Source organism: Mesoplodon bidens (assembly GCF_964165515.1).
Source record: "Mesoplodon bidens genome assembly, chromosome: 20".
In the NCBI taxonomy this organism is placed as follows: domain Eukaryota; kingdom Metazoa; phylum Chordata; class Mammalia; order Artiodactyla; family Ziphiidae; genus Mesoplodon; species Mesoplodon bidens.
The window spans coordinates 19814302-19836220 of record NC_138181.1 but is presented as its reverse complement, the minus strand read 5'-3'; the positions used below and the strand labels follow the sequence as shown (position 1 = coordinate 19836220).

Sequence of the window (21919 nt, the reverse complement as noted above, 5' to 3'; positions counted from 1 at the left end):
CTAATCTCCCCTTTTCCTTTAGTAAGAGATCCCAAATTTTTATTTATTTATTTATTTATTTATTCATTTATTCATTTATTTATTGCGGTATGTGGGCCTCTCACCATTGTGGCCTCTCCCGTTGCGGAGCACAGGCTCCGGACACGCAGGCTCAGCAGCCATGGCTCACGGGCCCAGCCACTCCGCGGCATGTGGGATCTTCCCTGACCGGGGCACGAACCCACGTCCCCTGCATTGGCAGGCGGACTCCCAACCACTGTGCCACCAGGGAAGCCCAGATCCCAAATTTTTAGTTGGTGCATTGCAGTCCAGTTAAAAGATGACATTTCCTATTCTCATGAACAGTTCACTGAGTCAGATGTTGGGGTATTTGCCATAGAGGTGTGAGAATGCTGTGCAGCATTTCTGGGTGAAGTCTCCTTATTAAGTGTTTATGTGTTTATTCTTTGTCATCTGTTGCCAGCCTGGAACATAGATGAGATGGCTGGAGTGCCAGTTACCTTCCTAGACCATGAATACCAGGCCCACACTTTAGAGATTATAGAGCTGACAGCCAGAAGGAGATTGAGTTCTTAAAGAATCTGGGACACCTGGCCACGCCAACCCCAAACTGCCTAGTATTTGTAAAATCCCTTTGTAAGAGAAAGCAGCTAACTATTATATGCAGTTGAACTTAATTTGAACTAATACAGGGTACAGTTAAATTATGCTTCTTGCATATTCAATTCACATAAATGAAGTTTAATCACAGATAATTACTGAACTGATTCCATGATGATCAAATAGTTTACAGTGTACTAATTGCACTGAACTACTGGCTGAACGTAGCATTTTGATTTGTAATGCAAAATTTAAAAAATGTTAAGATGCTTAAGGAAGTGTAGCTGGTCCAAAAAGCCAATTTTAGATAGCAGTAAATAGCCCTAAGCCTCTCTGGGCACCAAACATTACCACATAAGGAAAATATATGCAAAAAAGCAACATAATCTAGTTAAAGTACTGCTGTTGGTTTTATGGACTTTACTAGCTATTTTTATTTGTCTTAAGTTTTAAGTAGATTTTAGGCATATTTATTGTGCTAGAATATTTTTATCACTAGTGAGAAATAAAGTCTCTGTCCTAGAAACACATGTATGTAATTTTTGGTCTTTGCTTTTTGTCAGAAAATGAGCAGAGTGGGAGAGAAACAGACAATATGAGATTAAGGGAATATTGGTTAAAGGGAATGAAGTGGAAGGTCATGATACTGCTCACTGGGAAACAGGGAAAAGCAGAACTTGGAGGAAGACGATGAGAGAAGGTGTCCCATAGGTTGGCTGGGACATAGGGTAGAGATAGTATTTACTATTTGAATATTGGACTTCTGTTTACAAAGCCCATGAGTTATCTCACTCAGAGATAGGTGTAGAAACACAGGGAGGGTTGGCCAGGGATTACGGGTAACAGAAGGGTTGGCTATAAAGGAATTCAGGAGGCATTCTTTGGGATGATAGTAAAGAGAAAGTCTCTTTATTCCAACTGCCTGAGATAACCACGGTTGGCCTTAAGTGGGTCATGTATATAAATATCAGGGAATGATTCAGATTTTGACCTCATACTTATGCTTTTTTGGAGACCCTCTTTATGAAAAATACAAAATTAAGTTCAGAGTTTTGAACAAGATCTCTGCAAGTGAGAGCTTCTGAGCCTTAGCCTTGCTGTAAATCCAACTCTGATCATTTATCTATACTTTGAAAACAATCAAAACAGGGGCCATATTATACAGACTGTTAGTAAACTTTTCCCCCTCAACTATTAGTCTCGAGTGTCCTTCCCTGTCAATACATATGATTCTAGCTCGTCTTCTAAGATAATTCTGTGGTTTTTCTAAGTCATTAGATAGATAGATATTTAAATTATTTCCATATGTTGATCCTCTCACTGGGGGATGCTTTCCCTAACAACAGACCCTGGAATATGATAAGCCCTAAATAAAATGGTTGTTGAATTGGTGCCTTGCTCTGAGCACACATGGGTAGTTTTCAGGTTTGACAGGGTTAAAAGATGGTGATCTCTACTCTGAAGCGCCCCCTGGCTGGAGTGGGGAGACAGAGACCAAAGCACCAGTATTCTGTCTCTGAATGCCTGTCCTCTTCTGTACATCCTCTCTCTCTCCCTCTCCCCCTCTTCCTCCCCACACCCCCACTGGGCTGTCACCACTCAGGGCTTGTAGTAAAGGGTGGGAAACTTCACTGAACAGGTCTGTTCAGGAAACACGATGGTGTTTAGGAATATGCTCTAGATTTCAAAGCACTTCTAACCTTAAAGGGAAAGTTTCCTGAATATCTTTCCCTGGATTGATGACAGCCAAGTCCCAAATTGGAAAGACAGTGGTAATCGGAGAGTCCTGAGTACATTTAGCTGCTGTGAATCTGAAAAACAAAGAATATTAAAAATGAATAAAAATTTCACAAGATCAAGGAGTGTGGGACTCTAGAAATAAAGTTCTCTTTATATTCTTATATGAGAGAATGGATGGTGAATATATCGACTTTAGCTGGGCCAAAAGACATAGTTCATTTGTGATTAGAGACATTCTCTGGAAACAATAAACGGACTGAAAGTACCAGCTGAAGAAACAATAGGTTCAAAACCTATCATCCCAGAATAATGCATGGAGTTTGGGTCCTTTTAATGAGAAAATGTGTATGCTCATTTCCTTGAATAAATCTCTACATCATTCATGAAAGACAGGGGAATATTAAGCCTAGCAATTTCTCTTACTTCCAGCCTCTGTAGCCTTCTAACCTAAACTGGGACCTCTCTTTTTCATGGATTTAGTGATGTCCCCAGATTCAGGAGAATCTAAGGGACCCAAAGGCAGGTGCTCAGTTTAAAGGACAGAGTTATTGTTCCTTGCTACTTTCTCAGCTTTACACAGGTTTGCCAGGAACAGGGCTCTTGCTTCATTCCCAGTGCCTGAGTGCCTGGCAGGCACAAGTTTCAATAACCAGGTCACGTGTCTCGCCCATAGTTTCCTCCAGATCCTTGAGCTATCTCGTCATCTTTTTGATATTCCATTTTTCTAGGATAAGGACCTTAGGTGGACATTGTTAGTTCACTAATCTGTTCCTACTTCCTAATAGTACTTACATTATCTCTCTGATATTTACCTCTTTCCCGTGCAGTCCGGACATTTCAGGGAAAGCCAACCCCACCTCTAGCTCAAGAGGTGGACTCCGGTGGGCTTGAGGCCATCAGCCCATTGCAGTCCCCTGGTCAGTTCATCTGTTCAGGGATGTGCCTGTGACTCAAGGTGAATCTCAGTGCCTTTCTTAGAATATAGGGACTGAGGCACTCTATTTTCATTGGAAATAAGCCAGAAAACATTTAGCTCTCATTGCAGCTGGCAAAAACTAGTTAAATATTTGCCAGTGTTTCCTTTTTTTCCTGGGTGCACAGCTCACTACATTTTCCAGCCTCCTTGGCCATATGACTGAGCTCTAGCCAATGGAATGTGGGCCAAATCGATGTCTCCCCTTTCAAGCCTGCCTCTTCTCTAGTAATCTTCCTTTTTCTTTCCCCATCTGCTGGCTGAGTGGAGAACCACAATGTAGAGAGCCTGGGTAACCATCTGGAGGACAGCATCTCAGGATGGTTGCTTGATCAGGAACACTGGACTGAACTGCATGGAGAAACAAATTTACATTGTGTGAAATCACCAGAATTAAAAAATATATTTTATTTTTATTTATTAAGGCTGCGCTGGGTCTTAGTTGTGGCATGCAGGATCTTTGTTGCAGCACGTGGGATCTTTAGTTGCGGCATGCATGCGGGATCTAGTTCCCCGATCAGGGATCGAACCTGGGCCCCCTGCACTGGGAGCACAGAGTCTTACCCACTGGACCACCAGGGAAGTCCCGAAATCACCAGAATTTTAAAGTTATCAGTTACAGTGTTAATCTCTCCTGATTAGTTCACTTCCTTACCTAGGAATCTTCCTTTTCATGGTCCCATAAATCCTCTTTACTGATTAAACATGCTTGCATTGGGTTTTCTTTTTTTTTTTTTTTTTGCGGTACTCGGGCCTCTCACTGTTGTGGCCTCTCCCGTTGCAGAACAACAGGTTCCGGACGCACACGCTCAGCGGCCATGGCTTACGGGCCTAGCTGCTCCGAGGCATGTGGGATCCTCCCAGGCCGGGGCACGAACCCGTGTCCCCTGCATCGGCAGGCGGACTCAACCACTGCGCCACCAGGGAAGCCCATTGCATTGGGTTTTTCTGTTACTACTTAGAACAGGGTAACTGATACAGATCCTGCCTTGCACCCCATCTTAGGATTGCACTGTGGCTTTTTGGTTGTGCTGTTAATGCTTATTTGATTCAGTTCATTTCTGGCATTCAATGTCACCCTGTCTAGGGAGAGTGATCTTGTTTGTTAATGGCTTAACTAGTGATTGTGGCTAGATGCTCTACCTATTTTCTCCATTCACTAAAATAACTTTTGGTTTTTTTTTCCACTGCAATGTGCTCTCCATTTAGGGATTGAGGATAATCACTACTGGCTCTATGCTGCTCCTGGTTAATAACTTAATGCTTCCTAATTACTTACTAAGGGGCTTAGTAGCTAAATACTTTAACTAATAGCACAAGGTAAGAAAAGATATAAACTTGGACAGGAGCATCTCCTCCTTACTTTCATGGGGGTTATATTTCTCCATGACCAGATCAAAGTATCCGCATTCCTTGTCCCCATGACTTCCACAGGGACCAAAAGACCTGGGAGGCAAGTGACAAGGGTCACAGGAACAATAAAGTGGTTTGATTTAGTCCTTTGCAGAGAATTGTCTATTTAGAACAAGCAGCCTCCTGTGTTAACAGCAAAGGCCACACTCATGTTACATCCACATTCATAAACAAACCAGTGTTGAGGAAGTGCCACATATGACCACAAGCAAGATCTTCTCTTTTTGCCCCAAACTTTCTTTCTCACAATATTTTACTGTCCCAGCCAAGGAAGCCTTCCTTCCTCCATCAGACTAGATATGTTAAATCAGTATCACTCCAACTTTTTTTTAACCTATTAATCCTGCTTCCCATCTTTTCTACCTTCATTTGCATTGACCACTGGAATTACAAAAATGATTAAGCCATAATTTCCTTCCTCAAAGTGCTTACAACCTCATGAAGGAGACAAACACATATTTTAATGAAATGTGGGAGGTGCTGTAATAAAGTTATACACATGGTGCTATGAGGCACAGAAAAGGACCACTTAGCCCAGTATGAAGCTCGTAAAGGTTCTCGGGGGGAAATGATGCCTAAGCTGAACCACAAAAAGCTGAATACTACCCAAACGTAAACCATGGGCAGAAATGCCAGCATTTGATGGGTGAAGGAAGGCAGGAGAGGCCAGGTCTTAGAAAGAATATCCAAGCATGTCTTTGAATTATTTATTCCTATTAGAATTTAAGTTCAAGTAGGAACTTGATCCATCTTGTTCACTGGTGTGTTCAGTGCCTAAAACAGTGCTTGGTACTTAAATGGTGCTAAAAAAGTATTTGTGGAATTGAATGACGCCTGGAAGGAATGCCAACAGATATGTATCTCATAGGAATCTCTCCAGCAGGTGTGTGAAGCCGGCAGGGAGACCCGTCATGAGGCTAAGGCCTTAGTCCAGGTAGAGAATGGGACCTCCATAGGGCAATGAGAGCAGGGTAAGGAAGAGGGGGCATATTTGAGAAATGTTTACAAAGTAAAATCAGCAGGACTTGGTAACTGGCTGTGGGAGATGAAGGAGAGAACAGGATGACTCTTAGTGATAAAGAACACAGAGCAGGAACAGGAGGAGGAGAAAACAGAAGAAACCTACATGGCTAGGAATCTGCTTTTAACAAAATCTCTCTCCCGCCCTTGACCCTCTCAGGGACCCCCTAGCCAGGTAATGTTCACGTCATAGTCATACTGTCATGTCCATTCAAGTGACCTTTGCATAATTTTGGAATTATATAATTTATGATAAGTTAGGATATATTTATATATTCTAAATAATGTGTTATTTAAAAGTGTATGTCAGACCTCAGTGTATCTTTCAGGTCTTCTACTTTGTATTTTCTATATTTTTGACTCCCTATTCTAAATTCTTGATAAGTGTGTATAATATAAATATATGTTATATATATGTATAAAATATATATATATATGTATATCTGTGAGGCTGTGTAATTTCAATAACATTGAAATTATCATCTGTGGAAGTTTCATTCTAAAGAAGACATATTTCTCTAACAGCTAGATGAGATAAACTTTTTCTTCTATTGTTATTGATTGTTAGGATGTAGCAAAAGATTATTTTTATTTAAATAGACAATTTGGATGTACTCAATTTGACATGTAAACAAATTTTGGGTTATTAATATTTAGTTCATAAATAACACATTTCTTTATCGTCCATTTTACTTTCTTTGATGTTTACTATTAGTGAGTTATAGTCTCTGTGAATGCCCAGACAGGGGACACAACACCTTTTGATTCCTGACTTTTAAGTAACATTATGTATGGTTATATCCTACCTTTATAAGTCATCTATTTATATTTTGCTTTGTTAATTGTTATATTATATAAGTATGATAGACATATGTAGGAATAAAAATAAATGACAAAATGAACAGGAGCTGGGGAGTCTCCTCACCCAGCTTAAGAAATACCAATTAGATTTTTAAATAATTTTCTGATTATTAAAATAATATATATTTGTTGTATTTTAGAAAGTATAAAAAAGACTAAGGAAGAGGGAGAAAAATCATCTATGATATTATTACCCAAGAGGAACAAATGTAGCATTTGTATAGGTTTCTCTCAAATCTTTTAGTGTAGAAAATCATATTGTAGAAACAACTTTGTAACTTGCTTTTTCCTCTTAATATTGGACCATACGTATTTTTTTCTATTACTGTATCATTAGACATCACTTTTAAAAAGCTACAAAATTTCCATTGTATGACTGAATCAAAAATTTTAAGCTGTTCCCTAAATTGTTGGACTTGTAAGTTACTTCCAATTTTTCATTATTATAAATATAATTTGATGTATATCTTTTTCAGAATGACTTTTCTGTACTGTGATGCTGTGTGTACCAGGTGTGTAGTGTGTATTCCATCTTCTCTTGGATAGATTCCACACTCATGGAATCACCAGGCCAAAGGAAGTGAACACTTTGAGGTTCTCAAGACATACTGCCAAATTGCTTCCCCCAAAAGCTCTAGCAATTAGTATATTTGAGAGCACATTTTCCACAATACTCTTGTAAACACAAAATCTAGTTATTTTCTGTTTTTAAAAAGCACATGGATGAGAAAGTATGAATGGGGCCATATTCTCCAAAGTATCCTTTTATCTTGAGTCGCTGCCCTGTTGATGATAAATATAAAAAAAACTAATTTTTTAAATCATAGAGGAAAATAGTGTCAGTGGAGAAATTAATATTAAATAATTAATAGTGGTGATAATTTGATGGGGAGGAAGGTGGAAATAAGAGAGTACAAGGATGTAAAGACTTATTAGGCAGTGATTCAAGTCACATGCTTTTGTCCGTAATTGTGTGGCTCACTGCACTTACAGAATTTTATAAAATACAAGACTTTAGGATTACAAGATGCACATGAACACTGCATCTCAAAGGTCACTTTTGATGATGTAGGATTTTTCGCTGGCAACTATTTTCTATTAGCATATTGAAGAGATCATACCACTGGTTCCTGGCTACCACTGTGGCTGTTCAGAAATCAACAAGTCTGGGGCTTCCCTGGTGGCGCAGTAGTTAAGAATTCACCTGCCAATTCAGGGGACACGGGTTCGAGCCCTGGTCCGGGAAGATCCCACATGCCGTGGAGCAACTAAGCCTGTGCGCCACAACTGCTGAGCATTTAGAGCCCGCGGGCCACAACTACTGAAGTCCGCATGCCACAACTGCTGAAGCCCGCGTGCCTACAGCCCGTGCTCCGCAACAAGGGAAGCCACCGCAATGAGAAGCCCATGCGCCACAACGAAGAGTAGCCCCCTCTCGCCACAACTAGAGAACGCCAGAGCACAGCAACGAAAGACCCAACGCAGACAAAAATAAATTAATACAATAAATAAATTTATTTTTTTAAAAATCAACAAGTCCAACTGTCCTTTCTTCAAAGCTAATCTGACTTTTTCTCTGGCTATTCTTCTTCCCTCTCCCCCGCATCCCTCTATTTTTAGTTTTCTTCAGTTTTACTCTGCTGAATGTAGGTGTGGATTTTAAAATGATCCTTCTTGGTATTAACTTGCCAGTGAGTCAGGGAATAGTATTTTTCATTAGCACTGGAAAAGTTTGTCACTATTTCTTTAAATATTGAATCTCCCCTATTATCTCTTTCCTTGCCTTCTGGGATTTTGATCAAACATATGTTAGATGGAATAGATATTTGAAAGTATTAAGGAATTATTATAAATATTTCGGTATGATGATATTGTAGTCGTTTTCTTTTAAGAATTCTTACTGTTAAAGAATGTCTATTTTTAAAAACGTGTTCAACCTTCTCTCTGTCTCTTCCAGGTTTCTTTCCTCTGTTGTTCATATTTTTGACCCTCTTGTAAATTCTTGATGATATATATTCTGAGTTATTTTTAGTTCACTAATCTTCTTCTGCTGTATTCTAGTATCCAATCTGCTGCCAAAGATGTCCATATATATATAATTTATAACAAATACATAGAGTTTATAATAAAAATATATAAATTCTGTTTGGTTCCTTAACCAATCTGTCTTATTTCTTTTCCTGCAAACATTTTCAATATAGTCATTTATTTTTTTAAACCCAGTAAGCAAAGTGGCTTTATAATCCGAGCCTGAGAATTCTGATATCAGCAGTCTATACAACCTTTTCCTGCTGTCCTGTTTTTGGCTGATTCTCCCTCCTATTGTCTTGCTTTCTTGTGAGCTTGGTTACCTATAAGTGCGCATTTGCCACTGACCTTCAAAACTGCCTGTGAGGTTTTCCTGCGGCCTGAGATGAATATGCTTCCCCCAGGGCATTTGCCGGTTAGATTCTTGGAAATTCCATTACTTGAAAACCAAGTCAAACCAAATTTAAGGCTTGACTTTCTCTGGCTCTCTCAGATTGTATGTGCCCAAAATGCAAATGCCTGTGAGGACTGGTCTGTGGCCAATTTTCTATGGGATTTTTTTTCTTTTCCTTCTTCCTCCTGTTCTGCTCACCTCCAAGTAGCATTTTCTAGTCTCTTGTGGTTGTGATGCAGAAGGGCATATTTAGTTCTGCTTAACTCACACCGATGCCGTTGCACTTTGGGGTTAAAGGCTATAGGGAAAGTCTTCCAGAACTGCCTTCCCTGCTGGACTTGACCTCTGTCCCTCCTACCCGAGCAGGGCTAACAACCTCCTAGGTCAGCTGGGTGCTGTCTTCAATTCCCCTGCGGCATAGGCAGTTTTGACTCCCCACTCCCACCACCCCTTCCAAATATTATTCTGAAAACAGTCTTTTATCCAAAAAACTAGCCAGAGAGTCCCACTTGTCAAGTCTTTTCAACTTTTCAATTTTTTTAACGGGATCCAACTAACCCAACCCTCCATTTTGAGAAACAAGAAGTCTTCTGCTAAAAAATTTTAACTTTGTAATTAGCAAAAAGTAGAATAACTAAGAGATTTTTGCTTTGGGAATCTGACAGTAGAAATGTAGATGAGTGGCAGCTTGACTTTACTAAAGGATAAAATGTTCATGATATGATGTAATGTTTATTATTAATGATTAACAACATAAATAATTTCAATTGGCATCATTAGTCTGTAACACTGTCTGTAACACCATATGAAATTCCACCTACAGCTGCCTCCCTTTCTAGACACCTGATACCCAATTGGCAAAAGTGTTTTGAATAATCAAGGACACAGATGGTGTCATCAACTAGTATCTAATCACATAAACTTCAGTTTCCATTTTCTCAGGGCTAAAATAAGAAGGTTGAGCTCTGACCTCTGAAATGAGAAGGTCACTTCAGTTCAAAGAATTATCTGGCTCAGAGCCAATAATCTGGGCTAACAACGTTTCAGCTCTTTTCTCTGGGAAAGGAAGAGAAAGATAGGTTTATCCAGTTACTAGTTTTTTCCTCTCCTCAGTCCAAAAAAAAAAAAAAAAAAAGGAGTTTGTAGCAGCAAACAAAAATAAATCAATACAACAATACAGAAAAATATATTGAGATTTTAAAATGAGAGGAAGACAAAAACAGATGAAAGCATTACTCCAAAATGTCCTATAGTTGGTCATGAAGTCTATGCAGGACTTCGCAGCATTTGCTAACTTAAGGAAAACATCTACTATATTTTGTATATATTTAGTCGCTCATACACTAAACAGAAAGCTCCCACATAAATGAGACTTCTAGTTCAGAAAAGACTTCAAGTATATATAGGCATTACTATGTTTTTATTCTGCAGTCACAGTTTTAGCAGATATCCACTGAGTTTAATGCTAATTGAGGTTCTACTATATATTGTCTATTTCAAATAGCATAGAAAAGATAGCACATCTTGCCTGACCCACTGATTGAGCTTGATTTTGGACTTATCACCAATCTCCATAAGAACACCTCACTCAAAGAAAGGATTTGTAATTCCAACCCCCTTAATTTTCAAAGAATGCTTCCCTCAAAAGAAAAACCATAAAAATTTAGAACATCCTAAAAAGAATTTAAGTTCTGTAATCTGTCTTTCCTATCTACATTCCATCAGGAGAAAGGCAGTTAACAGCAACTGTATTGAGGGGATATGAGAACATATGTATATGTATAACTGATTAAATTTGTTATAAAGCAGGAAAAAAAATGTCCACTCAGTTCCAAAAAAAAAAAAGCAACTGTATTACATGCTGGAAGGTCAGTTCTAATGCATTACAGGATGATCTTGAGCCATCTGACATTTTAAGTGCATTTAAAATTTTCTGTCTTGATATTTTGTGACTCCACTGGGCTAGCTACTGTTGCCAAGGCAATATGGGTTACTGCAGGGATACAAAGGGGTTTTTGTTTGTTGTTTTTTAAATATTAACATGACAAACATGGAAAAAGTAAATATGGAGAACAAATTCAGCCCCTTTTCTCTTCAAAATGCATGCAGTACAGATCCTCTGATCACATACCTGATTAAAAAATACGAAGACTCATGAAGTGGCTTTCCCAACTGGTATAGAGACCGTCTCCCAATCAGTGGGGCAGCTACCACCAGAGTCCTCTTCTCATTCTTTGTTCTGGATTGAGGCCCCTCTGAAAATGTGGGACATTGATTATACACAATATTAACTACCCACCTCCAACGTGTTTATCTCCAGATGGAAAAATCCTTTCTTTATGTAAACAAAGGTGGCAGTAAAGGTCCACAGTGTTACATTTCAGGGAACTTGTGAAGAGAAGACAGAGAAATGCATGGTGCAAATCATATAAATACATTCAGTTGGGTTGCAAAAGGCTCAAATGCAGATGAGAATAAAGATTCCAATTAACCCTTTTTTTCCTCTGTGATTATTCCTTCTAGTCAATATAATCTAAAGCTGTTCAGACACTATGATGGACTCCAATCATCTGATGATGGGATGAATCAAAGCCTCTATTTTCTGGAATACTACATGAAACTTTTCTGGAAACAGATAACATCTTTGCGTCCTACTAACTGAAATGCAGTATTTTAAAGTCAGAAGTCTACATGCAGATCAAGAAACCCTGTAGTACACGGCACTTTTTAATCAAAGTCTTCCCAAAGCAAGGTCTCCTTGAGACAAACCAATGATTCAAGCAAAATGCCATGTTGCTACCAGACACCTGGAAATAAACAGGAAGTCTTTTAAGCACAATTAAAAAACAACTCACAAACCTCAGAGCAACTATTTTTAAATAAATATTTAGAAGCTCAAGGAAAGTACTTGTCTCACGCTGGGAAGCACACTGGACCCCATCGGCTCCTGCTCCCAGTAAATGAGGCTGGGAGTGTGTCTGGAAGAATAAACATGAGACTGAGCACTCACAGGAACGGTACAGGGTTGATGTCCATGAGCGCTTTCACATGCTGACATGTGAGCAGAACTTTGGTTCCACTGCACGCAAGCTCTTCCTCTCCGACCATTTAAAAACTATCCAGGATACAACAGCCACTCCTACTGTGGATGGATACTTCCACCCAGTTTTGATGCGGTTTCAGTTTGATCCTGTGAAACCATCAGAACCTCCCACCAGAGATTAATGAGGAGATTCTGGCCTTTATTAGTGTGCACAATTAACACAGGCGACCTGGCTGTACTTGCCAACCTTCCTGCTACTTTTTAAAAAAAATTATTTATTTATTTATTTATTTTTGGCTGTGTTGGGTCTTTGTTGCTGAACGCAGGCTTTTCTCTAGTTGTGGCGAGCAGGGACTACTCTTCATTGGGGTGCACGGGTTTCTCATTGCAGTGGCTCCTCTTGTTGCAGAGCACGAGCTCTAGGCGCTCGGGCTTCAGTAGTTACGGCGCGTGGGCTCAGTAGTTGTGGCTCCTGGACTCTAGAGCGCGGGCTCAGTAGTTGTGGCACACGGGCTTAGTTGCTCCACGGCATGTGGAATCTTCCCGGACCAGGGCTCGAACCTGTGTCCCCTGCATTGGCAGGCGGATTTTTAACCACTGTGCCACCAGGGAAGTCCCCTCCTGCTATTTTTATCCACCTCCCTACATGTGAGCACCTTTGACCTACTCTGAGCTCAGACCCCCTGATCTATTAGAGTGACTTTGTCAGTCCTTCTTTAAAAATGAACAGGGAAGGGGCTTCCCTGGTGGCGCAGTGGTTGAGTCCGCCTGCCGATGCAGGGGACACTGGTTCGTGCCCCGGTCCGGGAGGATCCCACATGCCGCGGAGCGGCTGGGCCCGTAAGCCATGGCCGCTGAGCCTGTGCATCCGGAGCCTGTGCTCCGCAACGGGAGAGGCCACAACAGTGAGAGGCCCGCGTCCCGCAAAAAAAAAAAAAAAAAAAAAAAAAAGAACAGGCAATAAAACGAATTTAATCTAGAAGCAGCAGCTCAGTAAGGGAAATGAAAACATCCGAAGTTATCTAATCACAGCCACAGCCATCCAGGGCTCTGTCTTATCTGCTGGGTAATAAAAATGGGACCTTCCTAAACTTGAAGGGCATCAAATAAAATAAGTAATAAAGTTGTTGCTTGCCTCTGGCTCTTGGGGGGATTGCTATGCCGTTTAACCAGTGTATACTAACTACAAAACACTGTCATGGGTTTGAAACACCTATGTTCTAGAAAAGTTTTTTGGGGGGTGCAGGGGGAAGGTTGTTTCCACATAAAGCAAAAATTGAAATACAAACACCTTTGAGAACAGGGATTGTTAAGAGGGCAGCAGAAGGAAGGAATGGGCAGAAAAGAATATCTCCTCTGAAGTTAGGGTAGTTTTTCCAGAAGAGTAGGGTTCAGTCTCAGTTCAAGGAGAACACTTTTAAATACCTTGGACAGCTCAAAACTGCTATTTGGGGAACCAAGAACCAAGTGAGCCAGAATAGAGCGGTGCTTTAAAACTCCTGGCAAAGCAGCAAGAGGATGAAGAGTTGGTTTTGCATAGCTCTGAACACAGGAGTAAAGAAGCAGACGCACCTCTTCCCAAAAGGCGCCGGAATCCTACGGCATCAATGGATCCGTCGCGGGGGCGGGGGGGGGGCAGGGGGTATTTCTCAAAGTCTCCCGGGGCACTCACCCCTCCCTACCCCGCCCCACTACTCCGTCCACCCTTCCTCCCTCCACCTCCAGGACCCGCCCCCCCCCCCAGGGGTGTGCAGCACTTCTTAAGCTCTAGCCCCCAGGGGCCACCTCTGCAGCCCGGACTCTTCCTGGAGCTCGGCAAGTTCTGGGACTGAAAGCCAGGCTTGCGCGGCCGCCAGGGGCCACTCGGGCCTGGAGGTCGGGGGGTGGGGTGCGCGTGGGGGAACTAGAGCCTTAAAGGCCACCCACTTCCTTCGAGGGGATGAGGAACGCATCTTCCTCACAGTGCTTCTCAGGGGCCAGCCCGCTCCTCACTCGACGGTGGTGATCAATACTCACTCGACGCGGCTCTACCCACCTCCTAACTGTGCCCCTGGACTCCGCCCCAAGGGTCCTCTGGCGTCTGTGACGGCGCGGGTCTCGGCCTCTTCAGTCGGCACAGGCCAGCGCTTCAGGGGTCCCTCCAGTCCCCTCCCCCGTTCCCTCCGCCCTCCGGCACTTTCTCTAACCAAGGAGCGGAGAGGAACCTGGCTGAATCAAGGGACTTGAGAGCCTATGGATGAGTTTTAAACCCGAGAGCCAATTAAATATTATTGGAACCTACTGTAAGGGCGGGGAAGGGGAGGTTAGGAGGCGGAGAGGCTGAGTCCCACGGCGGCGGGTCCAGGCCCGGAACCCAGCACAGCCCTCCCTCGGCCCTTCCCTGCCGTCAGGACGAGGGGCGCTGCCACCCCAGCCGGGACTCTGCGCCTCCCCGCCCCCGATTCCCCTCAGGACGCGCAAGTCGGCTCCTCCCCACTCACGCCGGGCCGAGCAAGCCGAGCGGAGGGCAGGGGCGAGACGAAGGGCCAAAGTTCCCCGGCCTAAGACGCCGCGCGCAGCTCTTCCTACACAGCAGCTGCGGCTCCAGGCGAACGCCTGCGCCTCAAAGGTTGGTCTCGCGCCGCAGCCCGGGACGGGTGCAGGGCCCACACCCTCTTACCTGACGCGCGGCCCCGAGGGCGGACTGGGCTTCCGCCCGCCGGGTCCGTCCCCAGGGCGGCGTGGCGGCCGTGGGCGGGGTCGGCGGTCGCGCCGCCCTCCCCGCGGGCTCCGGGGCTGCTCAGCGCGGGCGGAGGAAAAAGACGCCCCAGCTGTGAGTTCGGGCTCCGCGGGCACCGGGTCCACTCCGGGCGGCGGGGACGGGGCCGCTCGGCCCTTAGTCACTCAGGGCGGGAGGTGGGGGCACCGGGGAGCGGGAAGGGGGAGTGGGGTGCCGGCGGGCGGCGGGAGACGGCTTCTCAGCCGAGTTTCTACCTTCTGAGGAAACCCGCGCTCCCCCTGGCCTGGGCGCGCGCGCCCCCTGGAGGCCCCGGCGGAGGGCGTGGCCTGGAGCGGAGCGCGCCGCCGCGCCCCGCCCGGAGAGCGGGTGCCCAGACTTGGGGGCTCCCGCTGCGGGCGGCCGCAGCCCCGCTTCCACGCCTGGCCCCGTCGCTCACCCCGGGCGCCTAGGGACACGTCACCCTTAGGGCCTCCTCTCCACTTCGGGGTAAAGCGGGAATATCTGGAAGGCGGTGGGAGCGATGCTTCTTTTCACACACATTATAGGAAACGTCTTGGATGGATGCCCAACTGCCACCAAAACCGGTGAGGGTATCGCTCACCTCTGCATCCTCGGTGTCTACAAGAGCGCCTGGCATATGGTAGGAGTCTGGTAATTATTTTTTCATCAAATAAGTGTATGAATAAATGAATGAACGATGCGGCTTTTTTTTTTTTAATCCCGTAAGGTCTTCCTGAATACATCCACTTCACAAAAAGTATAAGACAGAAAGGCTTAGGGACCACCAATGTTTGAAAATAGATAGAAACACGCTGACTTATGTAAGGGGTAGCCACTGCCACATGTTCTGAAGCACTTTAGAAAGAAAGCGTGGCTTTCCTGTTCCATACTTATTAAAAGTCGAATTCAGACAAATGAGTGCTAGAGGTGTGTATAATGTGCATTGCGTCTGTTTCTGCAACGGTAGATAAACGAGACAGCTACATTCTCTCAGCACAGAGGTATTGTCAGAGTCACAAATTGGACTTCAGAATCCATAAGGTCCAGAAAAGGCTGTCTCTGTCTGACATTAGGATGACATGGAGGATATTACACACAATGTGGACAGAGATACAGGGACATAGGAGGGTCTTCCTCCCCATCCTCTTAAGGCACATCTAACAAGACTTCTCTGACAACCTGGAGGGTGGATGGCAAGAAATAAACTCTTTCTGTCTTTGTTCGAATTCTCACTTCCTTTTACGAAAATAGATTCTATTCCGGATAGAACCCTTTCAGATTTCAGATTTACGTGTTCTTATTCTATTAATAGTTATACAGAATTCAGATATATTACTGTTATTTGGCCCATTTGACTGATGTAATATTGACAAGATGTGATTTATGTGCTCAGAATGACACAGCTGGAGGGCTATTTGACTGTAATTACTTGGGGGTTTTATTACCTTCCCTCCAAAGGGAAGTGTGCAAATGTGAAAGCACCAATTGTTCCCAATTACTTGAGATACTTTCTGTAAATATCTAACCCCTTCCTGTATTTTTTTTTTTTTTTTTTTTTTTGCGGTACGCGGGCCTCTTACTGTTGTGGCCTCTCCCGTTGCAGAGCACAGGCTCCGGACGCGCAGGCTCAGCGGCCATGGCTCACGGGCCCAGCCACTCCGCGGCATGTGGGATCTTCCCGGACCAGGGCACGAACCCGTGTCCCCTGCATCGGCAGGTGGACTCTCAACCACTGCGCCACCAGGGAAGCCCCCCTTCCTCTATTTTTATTAGCCACATTGAAAGGAAAATGATCAGATGATTGTATAGAATTTTAAAGCGAACAATGTGCCTGTAAAATTGCTTAATAAACAAGTGGTTAAAATATCATCAGAGATGTTATCGGAATTCAGTTAGGATGGTATGTGTCACATCTGATGGACAATGGAATGGTAAATAACAAATCAAATAAGTAAATGCTCACATAGAAAAATACAACATAACATTCTATGAATAAGAGCTTATTGCCATAATAAGATATATAAAATTGACTTCATGGATATAAATAGCAAAAGAAAAACCCCAAAGCAAAACTCTTTTTTAATCAATTTTCTCTCCAGACCAAAAAAAAACCAGTCTAAGAAGTAAAATAAAATTAGGAATTTACCTACTGGTCTGTGTCCTTTCAATGGACACAAAAATTTTAACATGCATTTGGTTGTAGCAGGCTCTTGACCTGTTTAACTAAGGGGAGGTGTTTGATTTTGTTCATGTAACCTGATGTGAATACAGAAGGGCTAGAGCTCTTGAACCTAAAGATATTTCAAACTAAGAAGTAGCAACAAATCTTCAGGTTACTCACGCTTGTTAGATCGAATTGCTGTGGTACACGGAGCTCACTGGAAGAGCAGTTGGCTAGTTGTCCCCTTCGGACAGTTTGTACCAAGTGGGTGGACATCCTGGAAATATTCAAAAGTATCCTAGAATCTCTGGGTGGCAGAGTACCTTCCATACCAATGAGTAGCCCACAGGTACTTACAAGTGGGCTGTTCAGTGACCAAATTGTTTGTTTAATTATTGTATCAATGGAGGGGTGGGACAAGGAGGGTGGGAGGGAGGGAGACGCAAGACGGAAGGGATATGGGAACAGATGTATATGTATAACTGATTCACTTTGTTATAAAGCAGAAACTAATAAAAAAATTATTGTATCAAAGCATAATCTAAACAGTGATATAGGCATATGGCCAAGTAATTCATGGTGTTTAGTAATTTATCTATGGGAGACTTGGCCCTGGAAAATAGTCCCCTCAAACCTACTTGATTTTAGGAATTTAGGAACATAATGAGACCATGTGATTATGCACTGAGTTGACATTACTGTTCTATCACCCCACCACTTACATATGCCCTAATTTTTGTTGCACATGTGGGCTTAGGGATTTTACAAGTAGAAGAGACATTGTAGTATTTTCTTCAACCTCAGTTCCTTATATTACACATGTAGTGGTTAGAAATAGAACAAATGTGACCATTTGCTGGTCACAGTGCTAGGTGATTGGGAAAAAAAAAAGATGACCCCTAATCTCTCCTAATTATACACATTTATCTATACAACTTAGATAAATGAAATATTAATATTCCATATGCACCATATGAAACCCATCATTCTTCCCTTACTGTTAACTCCCTGGATAGTTTATATTTCCTGATGCCCATTGTTTGGCTTCTTTCCTCTCTGGTTTCCACTTTTTTATTTAGTTGATGTTCAAGAGCCTACTGAGACAGACACACAAGAACTGAATGGAATTTCTCAGGCAGGAATTTCTTATGTAAAGTGGCCTCTCACTGAACTATGGTTTTGCTCAGCCACCAGCCTTACAGAGTGCAGCTGACTCTGTGAAAAGGCTCTGTCAACGGAACCAACCCAAGTGCCAATGCAAGGGCTCATTCATTTACTGAGAGCACCCACTGAGAGGAGATCCTTTTCCCAACACAGTTTAATAAGACACGATGTTCAAACCTGAGTACTCAAGACAGCTTTTAAAAGAATAAAGCATCCTCTGAGAGATCCAAAGACCCAATGTAAAAACACTCGTATTTTATTCTATAAAAAGATGTTTCAATTGTAAATGATCACTGCAAAAGCAATGGTTTATAAGAGGGAGTAGTTTCTGCAACTGGGCCTTCTATATGGAAATGATGAATATTTGCTTACCCTTTGAGCCCCTCCTATGGTTATTATTTCCCCTCCTGGAGTTGAGGAACTTTTATTATTTTCTATTCCCATTTTCCAAAGAATTGCAGATGTGCTTGGTAGGACAGATATCTGAGGGAAGTGCATAGGCTTAGAACAAAAACAAAAACAGCCTTTATGCTATTAGTACAAGGGGAAATTAAAAGTTACCCCCTATAAAAGAATTTATTGTGCTAAAACTTATATGAGAAACTCTGAAGAGGAAGGGAAGAGACAAGTCGCTTCTTGGGGAAGGGGTGACATCACCAAGAATGTAGTGAGAATAAGAGAAGATAAATGATGGCTGATCTAGGAATCTGCAGTTGGGAGTGAGATGAATAAGCCAACTTCCAAACTCTCTCCTGCTCAGTAGTGGTATCAGTGTATTGCTCACTTAGTGTAGTTCTAGGGACCATGGAACAGGGTAACATTTTGGAGAAAGGGAATCAAAAGGCTCTATCCTATTGAAGATGCCAAAAGGAGGATTTAAAATAAGTGTTCCATTTGACTATATTTTCAAATGCACTTTCTCAAAAACAAAAAGCAGGACACCTTGTTTAGAAATCATTTACACACATATATTGCAAAAGGTAACAAAATATATATTTTGTTACCAAAAAAAAGATAATATACAGGAATGCTTGTATATGAAGAGGAAGTAGTTAGAAAGATACATATAAAAATGTTGAGTGGTTACCTTTGGGGAGCGGGAATGGGGCTGGGGACTAGTGTGGGAGTGAGTACTTGCTTCTCACTTTATATATTCCATATTTGAAAAAAAATGTTCACCTGAAGTGGGTATCCTTTTTTTTAATTTGGGGTTTTTTTTGTTTGCTTTTTTTCTTGTGCTTGAGACTTAAAAATTGAAGTATAGTTGATGTATTTCAATACAAAAGGTATCATTTTTATAATAATTAAACTTCTAAAAATATTTCTTTGTGTACCTGATCTGTGCAAGAACAGAAGGCAGAAGAGGTGTTAGAACAATGTAAGAGTGCCATCATAGTGTCCAAATGTGTTTGGATGCAGAATGTCATTGATAATCATGTTTGACTAATAAATACTGGTATTAAGATTACTTCTGATTTGTAAGCTCTTCATTACAGATACTAAAAAGGGGTGATAACTAATTGTCAAAAATCAGAAGCAACCAATATGTCCCTCGATAGGTGAATGGATAAACAAACTATAGAATATCCATACAATGGAATATTATTCAGTGATTTTAAAAAAAACAGAATTATCAAGTCATGAAAGACATGGAAGAACCCTAAATGCACACTGCTAAGTGAAAGGAGCCAATCTGGAAAGGCTACATACCATATAATTCCAACTATATGACATTCTGGGAAAGGCCAGACTATAGTGACACAAAAGATCAGCGGTTGCCAGGGTTTGGGAGAGGGATGGATAGGTGGAGCACAGGGGGTGTTTAGGACAGTGGAACTATTCTGTATGCTACTGTAATGATCCATACATGACATTCATTTGTCAAAACCCATAGAACAGTGCAATACAAAGAGTGAAACAATGTAAACTATGGACTCAGTTAATAATAATGTAGCTATATTGACTGATCAATTGTAACCTACTGCACTAATGCAAGATGTTAAGAGGGAAACTGGGGAGGGGAGAAGGGACACATGGAATTCTCTGGACTTTCTGCTCAATTTTTCTGTAAAACTGAAGCTGCCCTTTTAAAAAGTCTATTAATTTTTAAATAACTTAATGTTGGCTTTTAATATTTATATGTAATAATAAATGGCCAATAATAACATAATATAATTGAAAACTATCATTTCAAAGCCAAGCCAGGACTATGATGCCCTAATCATGTTTTATAAGGTAAGGCACTGAATGCCTTTCTTCCTTATCTAGTTTGTATATACAGCTATCTGGGGACCTGTCCAGGTCTTGCCTGGATCGGAGCTGGCGCGGACCTGATGCGCCCTCATCCACTGGCACGGCCTTGGCAAGAGCTGGCCTCGGGCGCCCTCCATCGCCAGGATCCCTCTGATTCCCATTAGGGTGCTGGGCACCAGGGGCAGCTCCCACGTGCTGGCAGGTGCCTCTTCTATCTGGTTGGTGATCACTGTGGCCACATGGCCGGGCCCGCGCATCCCACAGCGCCGGTTCCACCTGCCAGCCCAGCACCGCGTGTGGCCACTGGCCGTGCGCACCACGCCCTGGTACCAGGGATGGTGAAGATGCTGAGCAAGCGGGTCTGCTCTGAGCCCCGCTCTGCGAACAGCAGCCGTGGCTAATAGGGTGCAGGGGCAGGCGCCCGGGAGGCTGGGAAGCAAGCCCCTCACTGGTTTGTTTCCCTGCCTCCCTGGCCAGCTAAGGGCCGCAAACCCGCAATGCAACAGACGCACTTCGACACCAATCTGGACTTTCAGTCTGTCATTCCTAAAGCCTGGGTGGCAGTGCTTGTAGCCTAAAAATAAACTCCCGCTTCCCTTGGGGGCATTGGGATTTATTCTATTTAAATTGCACAGACTGTTTTCATTCCTCGGGGTATGAAGCATTGAAGGCTGAAATATGCTTCTCAGCTCTTTGCCTGTATTTGTTTTAGTGATGGAGTCACCCTTGCAACACACACCGCTCCCATGGCAACTGCCAGAAAACAAGATCAGACATCCACCGGAGTGGGGAAAGGAAGCCTCTCAAGAAAGCCAAGAGCTGCTTTCTTCCATGGGTGTGACTCTCCCTTTTAGGGCCTGGTCAGGAAGGGAGGGCCTGGTGAGCAGGACTTGAAGAAAGACCAGCATGACAAGGATGTTTTCACGATGGAGTCCTGCATGGTGCCAACTCAACTGAAAAAAATTTTAAAGTATGCCCTTCTCTTTGGGTTAGAAGGAAATGTTGTAACTAAGAGTTAATGCTTATTTCAAACAGTTACATGAGGGGAAAGTATTGCACCTTAGCTCGTATTCACACAATTGCATGCACTGTCCTTGATATTATAAATAGATAGATATATATAGATAGATATGGCTAGATGTATAGATGGATATATACATATACACAGTGCATACAATAAAAGGCACATATAATTTATATAATTGTTGCATATATTTATATAATGTTCCATTTATTTTGAAACTTTGTACTTTTGAGCAGATATTGTTTGGAAAACACTTGCAGCACTTAATATAACACTTTCTTATATTAAATACAGAGCTGAGGTTCAAGAGTCCTTTGGATCCAGCCTGAAAAGCAAGGCTTCATTTCCTTCTAACAGAAGAGTTCTCAACCCTATTAGACCTTGTGCTCACTTTTATCACAAATATTTTGTAATGCCTCCTTAACTGTCCTAAAATGCAATTCATAGGTAATGTCATTTACCTACAACATAATTTTTTAAAAATCAATACAATGCTTTAATGCTCTAACTAAAATATAAAGGAGAA

General features: G+C 42.5%; 2 long non-coding RNA genes across 4 annotated transcripts; one reads left to right on the top strand and one right to left on the bottom strand.

Annotated features, from left to right (window-relative positions):
• Positions 1-269: 269 nt before the first annotated feature.
• LOC308608323 lies at positions 270-14784 on the bottom strand. The gene is made up of 3 exons (XR_014014146.1): positions 14732-14784; positions 3153-3664; positions 270-2411 (listed from the first exon to the last, which is right to left on the bottom strand). It is a non-coding gene; the product is annotated as an uncharacterized lncRNA (long non-coding RNA).
• Positions 14131-21423, top strand: LOC308608322. 3 transcript variants are annotated; one of them, XR_014014144.1, is made up of 3 exons: positions 14131-14680; positions 15337-15431; positions 16395-17350. It is a non-coding gene; the product is annotated as an uncharacterized lncRNA (long non-coding RNA). The 3 variants fall into 3 exon arrangements; XR_014014143.1 differs by lacking the exons at positions 14131-14680; positions 16395-17350 and adding exons at positions 14808-14967; positions 21082-21423; XR_014014145.1 differs by lacking the exon at positions 14131-14680 and adding an exon at positions 14810-14967.
• The last annotated feature ends 496 nt before the right edge of the window (positions 21424-21919 follow it).